The sequence below is a fragment of the Sarcophilus harrisii genome, chromosome 4 (assembly GCF_902635505.1).
Source record: "Sarcophilus harrisii chromosome 4, mSarHar1.11, whole genome shotgun sequence".
In the NCBI taxonomy this organism is placed as follows: Eukaryota; Metazoa; Chordata; class Mammalia; order Dasyuromorphia; family Dasyuridae; genus Sarcophilus; species Sarcophilus harrisii.
Genome location: NC_045429.1, coordinates 102,602,575 through 102,620,613, shown reverse-complemented (window position 1 = coordinate 102,620,613; position 18,039 = coordinate 102,602,575). Strand labels below are relative to the sequence as shown.

At 40.6% G+C, this 18,039-nt stretch overlaps 1 protein-coding gene and 1 long non-coding RNA gene across 2 annotated transcripts in view; one reads left to right on the top strand and one right to left on the bottom strand.

The window, feature by feature from the left end:
* The window catches only part of PLXNA2 (plexin A2), a 311,446-nt gene that overhangs the window by 72,021 nt on the left and 221,386 nt on the right, over positions 1–18,039 (top strand). The gene's annotated exons all lie outside the window — the stretch shown is intronic.
* LOC116419100 overlaps positions 1–18,039 on the bottom strand; it is a 111,170-nt gene that overhangs the window by 56,891 nt on the left and 36,240 nt on the right. The window contains exon 2 of the long non-coding RNA XR_004229358.1: positions 10,680–10,805. This is a non-coding gene — a long non-coding RNA (uncharacterized LOC116419100). The remainder of the gene's footprint in view (positions 1–10,679; positions 10,806–18,039) is intronic.

Below are 18,039 nucleotides of genomic sequence, written 5' to 3'. Positions count from 1 at the left end.
ATTTTACATGTAGCAAGATGGCAGAACATCTCAGGAAGTTTCCTGAGCTCTATCAGTTTCCTTTAAAACAGCTTTAAATGATTTGACCTGTAACTCTTGGGTGATGGCTTAAAAGACAATATATCTCCAATCTCTAGATTTCATGGACTAACTCCAATCTCAGAGGTGGACTCAAAAGGGTCAATTTATCTTTGCCTTATTCTATCCCGCTCCCCTTAAGTTTGTGGGGATTTTCATGTTTTCTGCTTTTATTTGTTTTTGTTGGATTTCTGAGGCTGCTATTGAATAATTTCCTCTCCCAATATAGAAGGGCATCGTCTATGTGGTGTCTATAGTCTTATATTGTCACCTGGAATACTCAGAAGTTAAGCAACTTTTGCCCATGGTCATAAGCCAGTATATGTCAGAATTGGAACTTGAATATAGGTATTTCTGACTTTGAGCCAGCTCTTTAAGCCTGTGCCTCATTTACCCCCCATGAAGAGAAAATACCTGGAAAATTTCAAAATACACTTGGAAAAAAATATTAGAATTATAATTTCATTGGCTTAAGGAAGTCCAAGTAAGGAAACTCTCTTTACCAAAATAGATTAGCACTTGCTCAGCAACTTTCAGCTGGATTTAATTAGAATACTGAGATGTTAAATAATTTGAACCCAGGATTTCTTCATTTTAACTAAGGTCAGCACTTTACCCATTGTATGGCATACTCTCTCCAAATATGTTCTCCTCCTTTCAGAACTGTTGATAACAGAGTTCTCAGCTCCCTAGAAGTACTTAGATAAGAAATGCAGATAGAATAAAGGATAGCCCATATTTCACAGAAATTGTAGACAGTACAGACTCACAGGAGTCCATAGGATAGACCCAGGAAAGACATAAAACATTCCCAGCAGTTTATAATTCCCTTGAAAAGAAACTGAATTTCTATTTTGAGGAGCTCATTCTTGTATATCTGGCTACACCATCACCCCCAAATTCATCATGTCATCATGGAATTCAAAGTCTTCCAGGAAGGCAAACCCACTTTTACTGGACAAGGCAAGTCTTTTCCTATCACACCTTTTCAATCAGAATCATATAATGAAGCAAAGGGTGTTAGCATTCTGATTTTTTTTCTCTTCCATGTTGTAAATTCAGTTCTCTTGCTTTCCTGGATCTCCCTGAGGAAGAGGGAAGATATGTACCTAATCCTGTTCTTTCTTTAAAAGCTTAGGTCTCTAAATAAATTCTTGTACTAGGAGCTCTTTTTAAAATAAGATTCCAAAAACTTAGACTTCTTAAGAAATCTCTTCTCTCAGGAAACTAGTTTCCAGATTCACACTGCCTAGGAAATCCAGATTCTCTCTCCTCTGTTTAAGAGGTTGAGTTTTGGGGATATTCACTCCCCTTTGGGTAAGCACATTGCCATGTGCTTCTGTAGGATATTCTTGACATGTCCCCATTGCCCCTGTAACCAGCTGCTGCAATCTGTTGGCGAGGAGTGCACTATCAGAAACATTCTCCTGCTGAGGAGGTGAGCATCTGCAACTCGCATGAATCTTCTTCCTTAAGATAGTCAGTAATGGGACCTGGGGAGAAGAGACTATTTATATGAACAGATTTCCCATCATCACCATCCACCCACTTATACCCATGTCAACTCAGCTTTACTCTGGTCTTTAAATAAAGAAAAGGTGAAAAAGTGCCAGGTAAGAATTTTGGGTTACTCAAATAGTCTGGAGCAAGAGATGGCTTCTTCCACACAAGTCTATCCTCCCAGCCAATCGAGCATTTGGGGGGCAGTCTCTTTAAATAGCCCTAACCTAGAAAGTGATCAGGAATTGTCTTTGACTTAACATACTCTATGGGAGAACAACAACAACAATAATAGCAGCTAGGATTTGTAATGCTTTAAGATTTGCAAAACATCTTACAAATGATATCTCATTTTATCCTCATGATAGCCCTGAAAGATGGGTGATATTCATTATCCCCCATTTTACAGATGAGCAAACTGAGGCAGGTTCTGTAATTTGCTCAGGATCACACAGCAAGTGTCAAAGGTTAGATTTGAATTCAGATCTTCCCAATACCAGTTAGGGTCCTCTATCCATTATATCACCTAGTTATACTCAGAAAATTTGAGAGTGGGGAAAAACTTATTTCGATAAGTAAACTGAAGTCAAAGAACTGATTAAAAGAGCCAGGTCTTTTCATTTTCCTCCAAAAACTAATATCTTTTGTATATTTCCAAAAATATCCCACTTTTCTCCCCAACCCAGAGAGTCATTCCCTGTAATAGAGAATTAAAAAAAGAGGGAAGATAAAGTAGTTCAGCCAAACTAGCCAACATATCATCGAATTCTGACAGGATCTGCAAGGTTCTCTATCCACAGGGGAGACAGGTGCATTTCCTCCTTCCTCCTTTGGAGCCAGACTCTGTCATAATTACACAAACGTTCAGGGATTTTGTTGCTGTTGTTCTTGCTGCTATTCTTCCCATTTACATTGTGATGGTCACTGTGTCTATTGTCTTCTTGCTTCTGCTTTCTTTATATCAGTCCATATATCTTCCTCCGTTTTCTTGTATTTTTCATCCATTCTTATGGTACAGCATTATCTCATCACATTCATACAACACAATTTAATCATTCCCCATTTAATAGAACCAGATCTTTTGTCTTCACATTTGCTATTCTTCCCATTTATATGAATGCTGCCCACATCCCAGCCTAACAAGCACAGCTAACTAATATATGTAAGCATGAACAGAAATAGATGCTCACCTATGCCATTCTGCATGCATATAAACAAACTCCCATCTCCCACCCACAAGGATGCTATCAATGCTAGGTTGTTGGCTAGGACTTTATCCAGGACTAGTAACTGAGCCAAACTTTGGGGGTATGGCAGAATACAGAACACAAGCAAGAGGACATTAGTGTAAAAAAAGGTAACCCACAGGTACAATGAATCTAGAATAGAGGTTTCCAACCTGGAGCAAACTTACTCCAGAGGGAACAAGAAACTTGTTGATGGAGTCCAAGTCAATAAACATTTATTAAATGCCTACTATACATGGTATAGTAGATAGAGTGCTGGAGTTGAGGGCGTAAATTCAAATCCAGCTTCAGACAATTGCGAATTCTATGACTCTGGCCAAGTCACTTAACCTTATTTGCTCAGTTTCCTCATCTGTTAAATGAGCTGGAGAAGGAAATGGAAAATCACTCCAGTATCTTTGCCAAAAAAATCTTAAATAGGGTCATAAAGAATCGAACACTACTGAAACAACTGAACAACAATATGACAAACACTGTGTTTTAGGAAAAACAAAGAAAGGCAGAAACAATCTGTGCCCTAAAGCAGCTCACAATCTGGGGAGACAAAATGCAAGCAACCACAGTGTGTACAAATAAGGATAAATTGGAGATAATCAACAGTGAAAGGCACTAGCAATCAGAAGGATTAGGAAATACCTCTCTCCTGTAGAAAGCACAAGGAATTTCTGGCGAATAACAGTTATCTTACTAAAATTAATCCCAAATTAATGAAATTAAATGGAAATTAATAAAATTAATCTCTATTTTATTTCTGTGTGTATATTATGGTAAACTCTATGATGTATTTCCTTTCCTATTGAGTAAGAATAATGGGAAAGTTTGCTAAAAATCCGAGGAGCATTTGGAACAAAAAACGTTGAGAGTTCCTGATCTTGAGAGTGAAACCAATATCAAGTTTATGACACTAGACTAAAGTAGAAGAAACACACCTGGTGGGGAGTATGAACAGGAAAGGCATTCAGTGCCTCTGGAGAACCATTCTCTCTACCGGAGAACCCTGAGTAAAAATATGGTCTGCCTATTGGCAGAATTTCTATCCAGAAATCCAGGCTAAGAAAGATAGCCCAGGCAAAAGCAGTTTTGAGTATGCAGGGATGTTTGGATGGTTTAAACTGAATATGAGGGAAACTAAAGGAAAACAAAGGGGGACAGCTAGGAAACAGGGTTCAAGGTATAATAGATTATGCATATAATAGAGTTCTAGGTATAATACAGGAAGATAGGGCCACCAGATAGAGTAACCAGTAAATAATACGACTCTGATCTTAGACAGGGAATACCAACTGTCACTTTTGCTTGCAAAAACCTCTTTTTTGAAAAAAAAAATTCTTTTTGGGGTGTGAGGAGAAGAGTGCTGGTAGTTTCTGTCAGTCTACAAGAGCCAGTCCACAAATGTCAGCTCCTTGGAGGCATTTTTTACCTTTGCATCCCTAATGCTTAGGATATTGATGCTCTAACCCATCTCTTATTGTTGAGATTAAGCCATTGCTACTATTGCCCCCAGTGCCCTTCAGATTTTGTCTCCCCCCAGAAGGAGATAACCTCTTGGATTAGCTTATAGTTTTTCCCACCTTTTGGTGCCCAACAGACCTGACCTGCAGATGACTGAAATTTAAGGGGCTATGGGGAGTAGCCCACATGGATCGTCCCTCCGGCCCTATATGATGTCTTTTGAGTCTCCTAAACTTAGCAAAATCCTGTCCTTCTACCATTGCACGATTAAGAAGCTCCTTCTGCTGTTCCATAGCTCAAGCAGGACATTATTGCTTCACCCACCTCCACTCTAGTCAATCTTGAGAAATTGTCAGGGAGAGAGAAAAGTGAGATAAATGTGCGAAAGGGAAGAACGGGGTGAAGAGAAAAGTGCAGTCCATAAATATTGATGGGGACGCTGGAAAAGCTTCTGGGCTGCTCCTTTCCCATGGGCTGCTATGTACTGAGCCTCTGAGTCCCATTTGTCCTAAAGCTTTGCTGCATAGGGCTGGGGATTTTAGTCCGAGAATCCACCCCTCTTCCCCTAACTAAATGAAGTTTCTCATCTCCTTAGGAAAGGGCTGGGTCTCTGACAGGACAGATTAAGATCTGCTCTTTGCCACTGCCTCCAATTGCTTGTCTTGATTCAGTGCAGGGAGAAAAAGGTCTGTTATCTTGTGTGTATCTCCTAGGTGGCAGGCTGGATGGTATCTGTCCCCAGATGCTAGAGCTTTCCCCTGTAAGATTACTTATCCTTTATTCTGTATTTATCTTGGATGTATCTATTTGAAAATTTTTTCCCTCATTAAAATGTAAATTCTTTGAAGGCAAGAGAGGTTTTGTTTTTCTTTGTACTCTGGCATCCGATCCATACCACGATTTTACAGATGAGGAAATTGGCACAGAGGGGTTAAACAATTTACCTAGGCTAACCCAACTAATCCGTGTGTGAGGCACAATTTGAACTCGGATCCCTCACTCCAAGAATTCTCTCTATTATGCCCCATTGTGTCTCCTACTTACTTAGATTCTCTGTTTGCTGATTTTCTCCAACACCCCCAGTTTAATTTCTTGGGGGTGGGAAAATCTAAATGCATAGGGTCAGATTGAGACATGGAATAAGGTGTTAACTGGGTGATTTTTTTTTTTTTTTTTTTTTTTTTTTTGTAATTGTCATCCCTTCTAATGATCTCCTATCCCACCATGGTCTAGGATTTGGGTCCCCTAAGATATATAGAACCCTTCCCAAGAGAGTTCCATGGATTTGCAGAGATTCCCAAGTACAGTTAACTCTTCCACTTTTCTTATCAAGGTTTCTTATCAATACATGGCGGATTGGCTTAAGAAATTAAATGGGAATTTAGGGGGAGTTTTGTAGAAGTTGCGGGTGACACAGAAAAAAAAAGTTTGGAAATTCAGAAATGCATAATATATATGTATAATATTAGACAGTTTCAACACATTTTATTTTTTAATACCATCAATATACATAATCTGTTCTTTTGTATGGAGGGCCAAAAATTTTATGCTAATTTTCCAGACCACAGGAGCACTGCACCCCTAACCCTCCTCAATGTAGAATAACTGTATACTTCCAAACAGCCATCCCACCATCTCTGCAATGAGTCAGTCTCACACCACAACTGCTACTTGAGATCAGGTGAGCTTGGAAGAAGAAACATAGCAGACTCCCTTATTTCCACCTCTGCTCAGCTGAGAATCAAAGAGTGCCCTGGGAGTGATAGCTGGTCTGTGTTGATTGGATGAAATCATGACTATTTTAAATGCTGTCAAGAATCTAGTTAGAACCCTAGGGCTGAATGCCATTGGAGTTAATTTCCTTTCCCCCAGGCACTCTTCTTAATCTACCCACTTGGGACAGATGGGTATCTATACCAGTTTAAGAGACCTTTTGGGATGAAAAATCCATACAGCCTCGCTCTTTCTCAGTGCCTTAGGACTGCACAGTTAGGAAAAAATTTAGAATTGTTTGAATGACCCAAAAAGAAGTGATTAATACATAGACTTCAACCCGGAAGGAAGGAAGTCTCATAAAATGCCCCAAGGTTCTGACTTTAGCCCAGTAAGGTTCAAGACTTTTATCCATGACTTGAATGAAGACTTATCAAGTTTACTGATGACACAAAGCTTATGAGCAGCATTGGGGGGAGCTAAGAACCAACTCATGCAAGCTTGAGGGAGAGTCAATTTTTAAATTTTCATTTTGACCATTTTTACATCTTAGACATCAGCAAATATTACAAATCAGAGCTTGATTTATTGTTTTGGTGATTGTCTTGGTTTAAGAAAGTGATGGAGAAAATGTTAATACTGTAGATCACACTTTAAAGTATGTTTTCTTAGAAGATCCAGTTGTTAAACATTTACCACACAGGCCACATTCCTAGCCAAAACTAACATTAGCCAACAGAATTAGAATCCAAAAAGGTCTGAACTATCAAAACCAAAAGGTGGACCCTCTAATAAAGTGAAGCATTAAGGACAAATGTAAACTAATGTTTGGGTTCAAATAATCACTTTACACAAGTACAGCATGGGGAAGGTTTGCCTGAATAATAGATAATATTAAAAACCCTTCAGAAATTTACTAGATAAAAATGATATGTCAGAATTATGACATGGTAATGGTAATCAAAAATAAGGTAACATCATCTTATGCTACATTTATAGAAGTTTAGTGTCCAGAATAAAGAAGATGGTCATCCCATTATATCAATTGTAGCAGGAATTCTAAACCTGGAGTCCACAAATTTTTAAAAAAATATTTTGGCAACTGTATTCCAGTGTAAGTGGTTTCTGTTGTAATTCTGTGTATCTTTTAAGCATTTAAAAACATTATTATGGAGGCAACTAGATGGTGCAATGCATAGAGAATCAGCCTAGAAGTCAGGAGTACCTGAGTTCAAATTCAGCTTCATACATTTACTACCTAAGTAACACCGGGCAAGTCACTAAACCCTGATTGTGTCCAAAAACAACAACAACAACAACAACAACAAAACAAAATCATTATTCTGAGAAAGGTCCATATTTTTACCCAACTGCAAAAGGATACACAAAAAGGTTAAAAACCTCATTCATTATTCTCTGTCAAATCAAGGAAATATGTTCAGTCCCAGAAAGCACATTTTAGAAGGAAAAGACTGACAAAAAGAATCCATGAAGTTTGGTTGAAAGACATACAGGCATTTATCATGGAGAAGAGCAAACTTAGGTGAATTAGGATGTCTTCAATTGTTCGTTAAGACACTCATGTTGAAGAGTGATTAAATGTGTTGGCTTGACTCTGGAGGAACAAAGGTTGGAGATTACAAATTAGAGTACATTAAGAGAAAAAAAAAATCCCCAGACAATTCTGAATGTACAAAATGGAATTGGCCACTTTGGGAAAACCCATAGAAAAGATTCCTTTTCAAGCTTGAGTTGGACTAGATGATTGGGTTGTCCCTTTGCAATTCTGAGATTCTGATTCTATGAACCTTAACATCAGGAAATGCTTGTATGTACATACATTCATGTACACATACAAAAGCATCTCTTAACATATAGATCTGTATATATGCACACATTTATATATAACCTTAGTCAATAAGTATTTGTTGAATATTAACAGCTGTGTGTCATGAAAGATAGAAAAGTATGACACTGTCTTTTAGCAAGAAATTTACTGTTATATATTTCTGCCATGTTTAACATATACTAGACTACTTGCCATCTTGGGGAGGGAGTGGGGGAAGTGTGAGGAAAATCAGAACACAAGATTTTGCAAGGGCTGATATTGAAAAATTATCGATGTGTATATTTTGAAAATAAAAAGATTCATATAAAAAAGAAACTTACTGTTAGAGGATATAAGCAGGGCAAATATTTAGCAACCAGCTTTCCCAAAAATGCATCCCACTTTTAAGTTTAATTTACATTATTAAACTTTTCTCCATCCCTTTCTAAGTTTCAACAACGAAATAACCCATTTCTGATCACCCTTACCACACCACTGAATAGAAGGCACATATACCAAAAAAAGATAACTTATGATACTTGATGGTATATGCTAAATGCCTACTGAGTGTCAGCAAGAAAAAACTAGAAATGTTTGACCATTGGCTGGAATGGACAGGGAAAACTTTGAAATGCACTTGAGTAGGGTTTAGAAGAGGGGAAAGGTAAAGCTGTCTGCTCAGACCCAAGCTTTTCCCTTTGGCCATTCCATAGTGAAGATTGAAATGCCTTTTTAGATGATTTCCAGAGGTGCATATGATATATCAGTCACAGTTACACCACGCCTTTGTCTCTAAGGAGACACAACTCATGGTCTACATTAAGTCCAACCGCCCCTGTGATATCTAAGCATTGCTCCCTAGGGTATCACCAAACTGAAATAGAGTTTGGGTGGGATGTAATAATAATTTAGAGTAGAGGTAGCTAGTAGCATAACAGATAGAACTTGGAATCTGGTGTCAGGAAGACATGAATTCAAATCCAGCCTTAAACACTTCCTACCTACATGATCCTGAGCAAGTCACTTAACTCTGTTTGCCTCAGTTTCCTCATCTATAAAATAAACTAGAGAAGGAAATAGTAAAACCACTCTAGTATCTTTACCAAGAAGTCCCCAAGTAAAGTCACAAAGCACTGGATGTGACGGAAAAAAAAAAAAAAATAGAGTACCGTATGTCAAACATGTTTGCCCCAAGCTGCATGGTTGCTCTCAACACAATCAAAATCAGATTAAAATGTAATTGGGGAATATCTAACAAAATAAATAAAAATTAAGTAGAATATAGATAATGGTAACATGTGGTTTTCTAAGTCAATAGGTGTTAGCAAAGATCCCTGGATATGGTTTGGCAGCCCTCATTTCTATTTGAGCATATATCCATGATATAATGGATAAAGTATTGAGTTTGGAATCAGAAAGATGTAGATTTGAATATCCCCTCACCTCTCTAGGGCTCACTTTCCTCCTCTGTAAAAAAAAGGACTTGATTTCAATAATCTCTAGGGTCCCTTCCAGATCTGTCCATCCTCTGCTCCTTATTAAATAGCCTCAATAAAGTAGCGTTAGGAAGCAAGAGAGTAAGGATTTAGGATTAACTGGATCCCCCATCTCTGTGCTTGTCTCTTCATGGTTTTGGCCAAGTTCTTTAAAGGCCTCCATTGCTTTATGAGGAAAAAAATGGGGAGGAAACCTATCCATAGTTGTGAGGAAAATCTATTTGAAAGAGATAAAATAGAATTCAAATGGGAAGTAGGATGAGGATCACAGATGATGCTAGTATCTTAGGGCCCAAGAGAAAAGGGATTTGAGTCACATGTTTCACCCTCTCACCCTCCCCCAAAAAATCCTCTTCTTTCTACTTCTCCCAGCTGTCTTTAGTGGGATTTGGTCCAGATATCTTTGGCTTTTGCCTAGGATATATAAGAGAGCAAATATAGAGGAAAGACCATTGGATTGAGTCTTTAGGGGTCAGGAGACCTGGCCTGGAATCCTTTCTCTGGCATGTATACCAGTTTGGTCAATTCATTTGGCCTCTTTGAGTGTCTATCTCCTCAACTATAAAAGAGAAATAATGGTATCCGCCCTGGCTTTTTCACAGGGATGTTTGTGAAAATCAAATGAATTAATGTATTCAAAAATGCTTTAAAAACAAACTATAAAGTCTCATATAAATGGAAAGAGTTATTATCAATATGTCCCTTCACTCAACAGCTGTCTTTTCAACAACCCCATATTTTCAGCTGGGCTTATTTCCACTTCCCATTCTATTCTAAAACTAAACCCCAGGTTCAAGTCATCTGGGTATATCCTGCTTCTTTGCTGCCTTATAATCCACCCACTACTAACCTCCCCCAAAGGCCCATCAGTTATTCTAAAGGAGAGCAGATTGGAAAGGACCCCCCCAAGTCAGCAGGAAGAGAGAAGGTCCCAGGACAACAGAGTAGCTATTATGCTATGTTGGCAGGTTGCTTCCCTAAAGGTGGTATGGCTTTCTGCCCAGTGGGCAAGAGAATAGTTGTCATGCAAGTGGGCAAGGTGCTGGCAAGACCTTGGTCATTGTCCAGACAACAAAGGGATTAACGGGACAGAAATGTAGTGTCTTTATTTGGCTCTGGCCCTGGGTTTTCACTAAGAAAGGCTTTTGGTTTAAGGAATTTTCTATTTGCTTGTTTATTTGTTGTTTCCCCCTCAGAGTCAAGTTAACATACACAGGCCTGAGGAAAGCTTCAGATACGATGGGTTTTTAGCTGTCTGATCTGTCAGGATCTATCACTGTCTCCCTCCCAAACCCTGAAAGCCTCTAAGAACCATGAAGGCAGCCAGTCTGCTCCTAAAGAAGGAGACTTTTCCCTCTTACTCACATGTCTGACCATCTTTCCAGCTGTAGAATGATCATGATGCTCCTGGTCCCTGGTGTTTGCAAAGAACCATCTCAAGAGATCCCAAGTCCTCTTGTTTAATTTCCTAGTCATTCATCCCCAAGACAACTATTTATGATGGACAGAGAAAAAAAGGATGAGAACAGTTAAAACGTTTGCCCAAAGTGACACAGTAAGCTAGTTGCTGGAGACTCCAAGACCAGAACTTGCATGTAGATGTGGTGGGCATCTTGTCCATCTCCCCCTCAAGGCAAAATATCCAAAATAACTTCATGACTTCCCCTCCAAGTCAAGAATTTATTAAGCACTTACTATATAGCATGAGGGGCAATAAGTGAATAGAGGGGCTAGAGTGAATAGAGTGTTGGACTTGGGCAAGGCACTTAACTCTGTTTATCTCAGTTTCCTCTTTTGTAAAATGAGCTGGAAAAGGAAATGACAAATTATTCCAGTATGTTTACCAAGAAAACCCCAAATGGGGTCACAAAGAGATGGTCATGACTGAAATGCCTGAACAGCAGCAGCATATATAATGAACTATTCACTGGGATTCACAGAAAAATGGAAACAATCCTTTCCCTCAAGGATTCACAGTCTAATGAGGAAAGAAGAGGAAATTGGAATTTGGAAACATATTGGATAAGAGTAATGTGTTAAAGATGACACCTATGTTGTAAACCTATAATGAATGATCAGATGGTGATATTTTTAGCAGCAATATACAAGTCAACAAAAGGGGAGGGTTTGGAGGAAACAGTAATCAATTCCATTTTGGACAAAATTGAGTTTAGATGTCTATGAAACATATAGTTCTAGATGTCCAATGAGGAGACATGTAAATAACAAACAACTTTTTCAAGAGAAAAGTTAATTTTTTTTTATTTGTTTCTGACTCCATGTTCCCATTTGGTGTTTTTTCATGGCAAAGCTACTGAAGTGGCTTGCCATTTTCTTCTCTATTCATTTTACAGATGAGGAAACTGAGGCAAACAGGATAAAGTGACTGACCTAGGGTCACACAGTAAGTTGTCCTGACATTCTACTGCACCACCTACCTGACCAAGAGAGAGGTTAGGGCTGGGTAAAAAATTACTTTCAAATTCATTTTCATTGAATTCAAATTTAATTTCATTAACTGATAAAGTGATACAACTACTAAGCAAAACAGTATAAAGGGAGAATAAAAAAGGCCTAGAACAAATTTTCTTTGTTCTTTGAGGGAAAACCACAGTTAACAGCTAGACCTGGATGAGGAAATAGATAAGTAAAAGGTGAAGTAGGAGAAATGTCATTCACGCCCTCAGCTTGGAGTAGGGGTGAGGGAGCGGGGAGAAACTAGGATAGATATCAGAGATATCAATGTCATTAAAACTTAGAGAGAAGAGAATATAGAGGCCTCTCTTGGGAGGGTTGGGGGGGGAGGCACATTTCCACTCCCTTATCCCGTATTTTCCATGGCTATGTTTGCCTTTATTTCTATCTTCTGAAGACCATTTTTGATGCTGTCATAAAACAGCTGCCAGCAACACCTGCCTATTTTCTCTGTTGTGCAAATAATAACTCAAATAAAAGGAAAAAGAAGAAGAGGAGATGAGAAAAGAAAGGCAATGGGCCAAGAAGAGAGAACAGAAATGGAATGATTTGGGAATTATTTTTGCTAAACAAGTGACTTAACTTGAGACTTACCTGAGGCTACACTCTAAAACTATCAGTTGCCCAGAAGGTGCCTACCGACATTGATTGAGGGAGTTTCCTCACCTGTAAGGTCCCTATACATGAAATCATAGGTCCAGTACCTATCCCTCACTCCCTTCCCTCCCTCCAATTTTTTTTTTTTTTTTTTTTTTGCTAAATTGCACATTCTTATCGTTTCTATAATAATTCTTTCTGCCTGCTGCATATCCACCTTCCTCTCTCTGATTTAGATCCCTTTCTACCTTGAAGAAGGAAGGGCTGAATAGCTCTTTCCCTCATCTACTTTCCTCTCCCTCCTTTAGTATCTTGAAGGAGGAAAAACTGGGTGGCTCCCCTCACCCACCCAAGAGCTGCCGCAGACATCTCAAAAACGTCTGGGGAGGAAGATGTGAGAAAAAAAAAATCCTTTACTACCATCCTCCTTCCCAGGGCCTCCTTCCAAGAAATGCTGATGTGCCCTGATGAAGATAAGCTTCCCAACACCTGGGTCTAATGATAACTCCCTCAGAAAGTCATTACCTGTGTTGCTTTCCCAACCCCTTACACCCTCCCCCACAGTTTCTGCTGTTTATCTAAAGGGCCATCAGAGAGAGATGCTTGCCTGCATCTTTGCTAACTGCCAGAAACACATGCCCCAGCGATTACTGAGTGTTGTGTTATTATGTTAAAAAGCCAAACTGACACTTAACAGATTCCTTTACCCAGATACCTTCAGCACCATTGGCCAGCAGTGGCCCCCTAAATCCAAACCTCCCTTCTCCACATCTGCTCCCAAGGGCCATCCACCCCAGACTCCTTTCTGACCTTCTTCCTTCTCCCTGCCAGCAAGAGCTAAAAGTCAGAGCATTCCCCCACTTCCCCCTCCTCCCAAAAAAGGAGAAAGGGGAAAGGTACATGTTTCCAGACAGGGCCTGGATTGCCTCCTCCCAGAAAGGGGAGGAGGAGATGGTGAGCTGGTGTGGAGATGGAAGGGAGAGAAAGGGTTCTCTGATTAGAATGAAGTTCAAGGGATTTTGGGAAAAAAAAGGTCAAGCAGAAGCTACATTTGTGGGGAAGATCAGAGTGATGACTTGGCTGGTTTTCTATTATGTCATGGAAAAGGCTTCTAGAGGAACACTTGCCAAGTCTTTAGAAGAAAAGATATATATAGATGTAGATATGTATATTTATAGCTATCTCTATATATGCTACATGAGAGATATTTATTCCACCATAGCAGCTAGCTGCGCTGGGGGAGGAATGCACGGCACCAGGATCTCTTTCTTGGTCCTCAGGAATGGGGGACTAAGGCATCAGGGAAGGGGTCTCCCTCCTGAGCTGGGATTCCCGGGGACCTCCTTCAATCATTCACTCATTCCCTCAGCTAGAAAAAAGCCTGAGGGAGGCCGAGTCTCAGAACTGGGAGTTTTACTTTGAGCTGAATTTTTTTCCTGACTCTGCAGTCCGGGGTATGTCTCATGGGAAGCTATTTCTAGGGATCTCTGAACCCTGAGTAACCTGATCCTCAAAGTCGGGGTGTGAAAGGAAAGAGCTCCATATGGGAAAAAAAAGACCTGGGGGGCAGGAGGCAGAATTAGTTTTTTTGTTTCTTAAAAGAGAAAAAGGAAAATATATGGGATTTGTTTGCTTTCCACCTGTAAGATACGGGCTTAATTAGACTCTGGGTCTCTGAGGAGCCCAGACTATGCTATGAGAGGCTTTGGGGTTCTTTCCTTCTTAGCCAAGCCATCTACTGGTCCCCTCAGGCCGGAGGGAACTGCTAAAGCCCACCAGGAAGCCAGATTCAAGATTCTTCTTCCCAGAAACCTCTTTGGGTCACTACTACATGAGCATGTGTGGTGTGCTGGATGTATGTCTTACTCTCTTTGTTTCTCTTCCTCCTAGAGCCTGATACTGGGGCAGGTAGGACAGGTCCTGGCCCCTGGGTGTGATGGGAGGTGGGGTTGAGAAGGGTGTAGCCTATCTGGGAATCTCCCATCTCATCCTTATCCCATCAAGCTGTAGACAAGATAACTGGGCTTGCCTCATCCCCTGCTCTGAGGAGCCCTGGGGTGGGAATGAGTAAGAGATGTTAATGGTGCTCCACCCACTCTGTCTAAGTTGGTCTTGATAGTGCTTTCTTGACTTTCTTTGGGGATGTTTTGTTGCCGAGCTTGCTTGTCTACTGCCTGAATTCCCACCCTCCCACCCTCAGCCTCTCCCCACTCCCCATTCAGGTTGAATAGTTCATCACTTACAAAGAGGCATGAGGTCTGAGGGCAGTATCTGAGTCAGCAGGGCAGCTAGATGGATGGCACAGTTTTACCCATCTCACCGCCTTCCTGAATTCTTTCATGTCCAGTCCTTGTGCCAAAGAGACCCATCATTCCAAGGCAATGGGGTTTGTGCTGGGATAAAGGATGGTAGGAGAAAGCTAATGGCGACTCAGAGAGCAAATTCCGGAGGTGTGCCCCACAGGGGGTGGGTAACTAAAAAAGTAGTGAAAACATCCTTAAAGTGAGAAAAAAAAATGCCATCCTGGTGCCTGCTACTCTATCTTCTATCCCCCACTCCACTCTCCTTGGTCCCCAGTCTCTCTTATGCTGCTTTGCCTGAATACTCCTGAAACAGGAATACTCCTCTCTGGAGACAGAGGGAAACACAAGACAACCCAGTAGAAACAGCGCTGGATTTAGATTGATAGGATCTGAGTTAAAATCCTGTGTGTGACCTTCCTTCAGCCAGCTAGCTCTCATTTTCCTCATCTGTAAAACGAACTGGTGAGATCCCCTCCAGCTCTAACCTTGTGTGTCTAGAAGGCCACAGTAGTTTGCTTTCCCTAACTAGAAGCGCCCCAATCTTGCAAAATATTTCCAGCTAGTCAGGGGGAGCGAGAGGCTCCCAGGGTGGCTTTCAGAGGACCTGATTCATCAGTGCTCTGTGCTGCAGCTAGGAGGAGATAAGCAGGGGGGTGATGGAGAGAGAATCCAAACCCTCCCCTCCCAGAACAACCTTTATCTTCTCCCTTCTGCAGTCACCCAAGAGCAGCCCAGAGGCACTGATCCCCTGTGAGTCAGTCTGGGGCCAAGCAGAGTGGTGGTGTAGCTCTGGGCATCTGGCTTCTCGCTGATCTCTGCCCCTTCGGTTCTTTCCCAACCTCACCAACATGGAGCCCTGCTGGTCAGCTGGCTCAAAGAGGGCTTCTTGGACCTCGAGCGCCCATCTGTCCCAAACTGTAAGCTGTTCAGGGACGTGAAGAGGGAAAGAAAAGGGAGCTTCAGAGTGAAATGAAATTCTAGTGACAGCAAAAGAAATTTCTGGGGCTTTCATTACCTCCCGTGTCCTAACTCAGGATGAATTACTGTCAGGTTTATAAGTCAACAGTGATTTCCCCACTCTTTGCGTTGGCTGCCCCTCTCCCCTCCCCACCTCCACTCATTTGCAAATCCAGCTGTGACCTTTTTTTGCTTCTGACCTCATCCCTCGTGAAAGAAGGGGGAACTTAGAGGAGCTTTCATCGCCTGTCCCAAGCTGAATAAATTCAGAGCGGGGAGAGAGCTTTAGTTCTGGGTCATGAGGCTGGTTGGCCTGGTCTCCGGCCTGGAGTCCACATGTGGAAGAACAAACTCTAGGTCTGAAAAATAAAATCCAATTGTTCTTTCTCTGATTCCTGCCCCTTGACCTTTTCGGCAATCCAGTCAGTCTGTCAGCCAGCCAGGAATGCAGCCATTCTCCCAAGACAGTAAGTTACCAAGTTGCCTAATGGTCACATGCCCAGAGGGGCTGGACCGCCAGCCCAAGGTTTTGCTCAATCCAGTGACCCAGCTCTGGCTAAAACTAGAATTTCAAAATGTTCGAATCGAAGAGGACCTGAGATCATCTGATTAAATGACCTCATTTTATAGACACTAAAGCACTGGGGGATGTAGTGAGTTGTGGAAAGTCATGAAACCAGTACTAATAGCTTAAATTTATATAGTACTTTAAGGTTAACAGAATATTTCTCTCATAACAACATTTAGGTAATGCAAATTTTACTATTCCTATTTTATGGAAAAGAGGCAGATACTTGGCACAATAGTTAGAGCATAAGATCTGGAGGCAAGAAGAACCTAAGTTCAAATTCAGTCTTAGATATTTCCTAGTCATATCATACCGAGCAAGTCACTTCATCCCACATCTGCCTCAGTTTCCTCATCTGTAAAACAAGGGTAACCATAGCACCTCGGGTGGTTGTAAGAATACAATGAAATAATATTTGCTAAGGGTTATGTAAATATTAAAAAGCAATTGAGACTTAGGGAGGTAATTGACTTATAGGTTCACATAATATATATTAGAGATATTATGGCTCAGAACTAAGGTCTTCTGACTCCAAGTTCAGTGCTCTTTCTACTAAACCAATCAATCAGCAAATATTTGTAAGTATTTACTATGGGACAGACGCTAGAATAAGGTTTGGGGTAAAGAGAAAAGCAAAAACAGTTCTTGCCCTCAAGAAACTTACATTCTAATATCTTAGACAAATAAGTACACACATGGTATACACCAAGTAGATGGAAGGCAATGTTGGAAAGAAAAGCTTTACCCTGGGCCGATAGTGCATACTTGTAATCCCAACAGCTGGGATGCTGAGACTAGATCTCTTGAGATCTAGAGTTCTGAACTGTAGTGGTCTAAGCTCATTGGGTATCACGTCATCAGTGTGATGAACACCCAGATGGGGAAGGAAGGGGATAAACACCAGATTGTCTAAAGGTCAAGGGATAAAGTGGACCATTTTGGAAAATGGAGCAGGTCAACTAAAAGTTCCCTAGCCCATCATTACTCCATCATTAGCTACCCATGAATGGCTTCTCATTTCCAACCTGGGCAAGATAGGAAGATCTAGCAGAAACAAAGGAATGAATGAATAATAGAAGGCTTACATATCCAGGAGTCCTGCTATCCAAGCTCATTCCATAAATCCATCAAAACCAAAAATTTTAAGATTTTTTTCCATTGTGTTTCACTTCTCATTCAGTTTGATTCAGTTCAGAATATATATTAAACATGTATTCTGTGCAAAAGTCTCTGCCTTAAGGTAGCCCTGAGTTCATAAGAACGAATTTAAGGGATAGCTAGGTGGTAGAGCTGCCCTGGAGTTAGGACCTGAGTTCAAATACAGTCTCAGACACTTACTAGCTGTGTAATCTGGACAAGGCAATTACTCCAATTCTCTAAAAAGAAAAACAAAACAAAACAAAAACAAAAACCAGTTTGAGCTCTTCTTAATCACTGTTAAACTGGGTGAGTTAATAACTTTGCCTCTCCCTGAGATTTAGTTTTCCCTTATGCAAAATCAGAACAATGGACTGGAATAGCTTCTGGTTCTGTCTCAATTGTTAAAAATCAGTAAAGAAAAGGATCCTGTGAAGTAGACTGTAGGCCTGGGTCCTAAAGCTGTCTGCCCCAAATTCATTCTGTGGATTGTTTGGGTAAGTCACCTCCCTTCTTAAACATCAGGTTTTGCATCTAAAATCATTAGATGATTTTCAAGGCCTCCAAATTTTCATGACTCAGACCTGGTTTTTCCCTGACTTCCTCTAATCATTTTCTTGTACAATTAGTTCCTCATGCTGCAATTTCCCCACCTTCCCAGAGACCCTCACTCCATCTCAACTCTGGT